The sequence below is a fragment of the Rhipicephalus sanguineus genome, chromosome 5, assembly GCF_013339695.2.
Source record: "Rhipicephalus sanguineus isolate Rsan-2018 chromosome 5, BIME_Rsan_1.4, whole genome shotgun sequence".
NCBI lineage: Eukaryota > Metazoa > Arthropoda > Arachnida > Ixodida > Ixodidae > Rhipicephalus > Rhipicephalus sanguineus.
In genome coordinates this window covers 165,625,172-165,630,000 of record NC_051180.1, presented here as the reverse complement: position 1 = coordinate 165,630,000, position 4,829 = coordinate 165,625,172, and positions in this window count along the sequence as shown.

Here is a 4,829-nt window from a genome sequence, read left to right as displayed (position 1 = left end):
TGACTGTATGAAGAACAAGAATAACAGTTGGTAACATGAAAACCATGACATGCATGTCATGTATGTCATGATTTACATGCCACGCTCATGGTGCATTCGCGGCCGTTTCGCTAGCTTGATATACGCCAAAATTTGCATTGCGCGACACGACTGTATGACGAACGTAAATGAGAGGTGGTAACATGAAAATCATGACATGCAAGTCATGTACGGCATGATTTACATGCCACACTCATTGTCCGATCGCGGCCGTTTCGCTCGCTTGATGTACACCAAAATTGGTATTGCACGATGTGACTGTATGACGAACATAAGTGACAGGTGGTAACATGAAAACCATAAGTGCATGCATTGTATGGCATGACTTACACGCCATACTCATGGTGCACTCGCGGCCATTTCGCTCGTTTGATATACACCAAAGTTGGTATTGCGCGATGTGACTGTATGACGAACATAAATGACAGGTCTTAACATGCGAATCATGTTATGCATGTCATGTGCGGTATGATTTACATGACACTGTCATGGTGCGCTTCCGGCCGTTTTGTTAACTGGATATATAATATAATTGGTATGGCATGACACGAGTGCATGACGAACATAAACGACAGGTCATGCATTGTATGTACCAGAATACACGTTTCATTGGCATAGTATATACCAGCTTGTGCATGCATGCGTGCATGGCAAACATGCGATATATGGTGAACTAGATGCCATGACATGAATGATTTCATTTGACTCAAAGATAAACAAGGCGATTTATGCAGCTCTTTGCTGGCTGCTTCGCATTACATCGATTGCCACAGTGCGTGGGATCTGCCGGATTTTTTTTTTCAGATTCGATTACGAAACTAAAAGACTAAAAATCCTGTTTTCTTGGCGTTCTATTATCGATGTGAGGTGGCGTTATGTCGCGGTGACGTCATCCGGGCGCGTTGTATCACTCGGACGACTGAGGCTAGATGCTCTCTTCTGAGTAATCAGCGTAGACTGTACGATGCTGTCCAGAACTGGAATACACCTTAAGTGTTGTCTAATGTTGGCTAGTGCTTACTGATGTTGGCTAGTGTGTAGTAATTTTGGCTAGTGGAGGTTAAGTGGTGGGGAGTTTTGGCTTGCACTAGATAATGTTGGCTAACCATGAGCTAGTCCTGGCTATAACCAGGGCTAGCTCACGCTCTTACAAGCACTATATACAGTGCTTGCTAAGGTGGCCACAGTCTTGGTTAATGCCTGTTATGGCTTGCTAATGCAGGCCAGTGGTGGCTACTGTTACCTTAATGCCGGCTAGTTATGACTAGTGCATTCTAATTTTGGCTATAGTGGTGGTTAATACTGGCTAGCACTGGCTAACATGAGATAACGGTCACTTACTGTTGACTAGAGTGCCTGTATAGTTTTTGTTAACTGCTGGCTTGCGCTGAATAACGTTGGCTAACTGACGGTTACGGTTGGCTAGTGCTAACTAATCTTTAACTGTAGGCTACCGTCGCCTCATGACGGATAGGATGGCTAATTTTGGCCGTCCCTAGATACGTCGGTTATAAATACCACACTCTTAGTGCTATAAAGTCAAGCTATCCATGACAGCGCAGGAATGCCCCAACAAACGCTGCTTATGATGTGCATGTCATCGTGCCATATAGCGTGCGTCTCTCCTCGATGAAATTGCCCTCAGCGCTCCAACGCGAGCGTTGACATTACGTCACACTATAAGGTACCCTTATAGTGTGACGTTAAGGTGCACTCGACGTGCCTGGCAATCCCGCGTAACGCCCAGAACGTGAAAGCGCGTACGCTTGGACACGTTGGTAATTCAGGTTCACTTTTTTTAGCGCACAAGACGAAGAAGAATGAGACAAAAAAAAAAAACGACACGGACACAGTGCCGTGTCCACGCACGTCGTTTCTTTCAGTCCTTGTTCGTTTTGTGCGCTATAAAAAAGTGAACGCAACCACAACGATTTGATTTCCACAAAGTGCGTCCGCCTCGTACTATTTGGCGTCAAGTCAAACAATGTAGCCAGCGCTTTGCTGACTCCTTCGCCTCAATACCAACGGTGCGTGGGGTCTGCCAGAATTTATTTATTTATTTATTTATTTATTTATTTATTTATTTATTTATTTATTTATTTATTTATGCTGATGCAATTACTATCAGCGACGATCGCGCCCCGTAACTCGGTTCGGTGAGTACACGCGTTGGCAGTAACGAAAGTCCCCACTGCCGTCTTCAGGCTCATCAACTACCGACCACGAGAACGGCCGAAATAATGGAAGTGGAGACGTATGGCATGTGCTCCAGGGTCCCACGAAGTCGCGCTCTCCGCCATTCATCGGCGAGTGCGCAGCCGGCGTCCCCCGGCAACAACAATCCCGCCTCGAGTAACGAACGACAGGTCGCACAGCCAGCGGTCGGAGGAGCGGTTGCTATTCTCGCGCGCTTGTTTTGCTGTGAATCAACCGACCGGATTCTGCCGCTCTGTGGGCGGCGACGCAACTGACGTCAGCCGCCGCTGTGTCGCGTGGTTGCGACGGATGGCACAGGACTCGGAAGGACCCTGGCACGCGCCATACGTCCACACGTGCCCATTTCTTTATAATGCAGAAAGGCAACACGTGCGTAAGCACCACATCTGCATCCTTGCGAGCCTGTATATCTATAATACCAAACAAAAGCTGATAGTTTTGCAGGAAGCCCACCCTAATCTACTGTTGCCTTATGATTGCGCTTGCGTTCACTGCATCCGTTTATTATGAAGTGGAATGTGCGCGGCCATAGGGGTGTGTAGGAGGGGGGTGCAGGGGGGGATCTCCTCCCCCACCCCCTTGTCATCTAAAGGGGGGCACCAATTCTTCCTTATACCTTTACTAAGTCAGACCTTTGACGTCATTTTTTGATGTGCAGATTATAGCTACGCATGTTTATTCATGATAATGTCGACCAAGTACCCCTGATTCGGAGAACTGTTTGCTTGCCACCTTTACCCGGGAAAGCCGCTGACCAATGGTAGGCCTTCGTGAGGAGTACGTAATCTCTTCGTTTTCATTGTTTTACATCCATTGCGAAGATTGTTTCCTCTCCGACTCAACCAACAAAGCGGGGGGAGGGGGGGACGCTGCTGTCAAACTGTCTTCAATGACCATAGTTGGAGTCAGCGCCCGTCCTGTCATGCGCTTCTCTCCCCTGTCCTCATCAAAAGTAGCGCTGGAATATTAACGCGATAGCGTTAAAGAGCTCGTATTGCAGAAATGCCGCCGTCGGTGCCGGCGTCGGCACCGTTGGTTGTGAGCGAAAAATCATCTTGTCCGTGACCGAAAAATCGAAAAAGCTGCAAATAAAATAAAAATGCTGGGTCCGAGTGAGAATCGAACCGAGGCCGTCTGCGTGGCAAGCAGGTGTTCTACCACACCGCCACGCCTCCGCTTGGAGCTGCACTGAAAGTAACTTTCATGCTTCCCAAAAATACGCGTCCTGTATACAGGTGTCACAGTACGAGATGTAATATCGCAGTAATATTGCGTGGTACAAGCGTACATTGCCATCGGGCGTCACACCACGTCAATATCATAACGACTTGGTGGTTTAAAGACAGCCACCCATTACAGAAGTGGGTGCATCGCAACTTCGAAAACGTTTCTCGCGCATAATTGCCCCTTGTTTAAAGCATGCTACCCATTACATGAGGCACACACCTTAGTGCGCGCATTCTGTTAAACACTCGTAGTGTTCAAAGTGCGCACTAGGGGCAGGATATCGCTATCGCGTTCAACTCTTAAAGGCGAAGCTTAAGCGTCCCCCAATTTTTTAAAGAAAAAATAACCACATTTCAATTCGGTTACGCTACAGGGCACGACCTCACAATGAGTCCTTCCTCTTATAGAAAATAAATGTTTCAAACAGTGTCCTTTGCCTCTAACTGTCAAAAAGTAAAATGCACTAACAGCCAAGCCTTACAATCCAGAATTACAACATGCATGCCTAGTTCACTTTCGACACTAGCGATGATATTATGTAGTGTTAAGTTATTTATCCCATATTTCACAGTTCTGTCTCCTGCAGTTCGCATCTCTCTCCGTTAAATTTGTCTTCTGAGTTTTATGTATGCAAAAATCGTGTTTCCACCCTTAAATTTTGTAATTGACGTAATGGGAATTCACAATAGCAAAAATGAAAACAAAAAGCTGCGCAGCTGTTGTTATGCCAACGACCTTGTCATGCTGCCATGCCGACTACGAAAACATCACGAATGCAAATCTTGCCGCAATAGTCAAACACTGTTATCGATTCGAGTAGTATTGTTCGAAAGTATATAGCTACAGATACGTTGCTAATTCCGTGCAGTCGTACGTCGTGCCTGTAAATATAAACGCATATAAGCTTGTCCTTACGCATTTCTGCGCAACATTTTTCGCGGAAATTACACGTAGCAATGTTGCCACAGTGTGTCTGTTTGATTTATGTGGTTCGCATAAATTATATCGTTCACTTTTTCAGTCATCTCGGATGATTTCTGCAGCTTAATCTTGTGAAGGCATGGCGCTTTCAATTTAATGAATCACTGTGTAGGTCGCGAAGAATATTACAGATCGAAAGCTTGAGTTCGAGGCTGTTCGGGGAAGGTACGCTTGAAATCAGCCTTTTCGCGAATTCCTTGTCCATCGCATTCTTGAGGCCGACTCTATGTGTGTGTGTGTGTGTGTGTGTGTGTGTGTGTGTGTGTGTGTGTGTGTGTGTGTGTGTGTGTGTGTGTGTGCGTGCGCGTCTGTGTGTGTGTGCGTGCGTGCGTGCGTGCGTGCGTGCGTGCGTGTGTGTGTGTGTG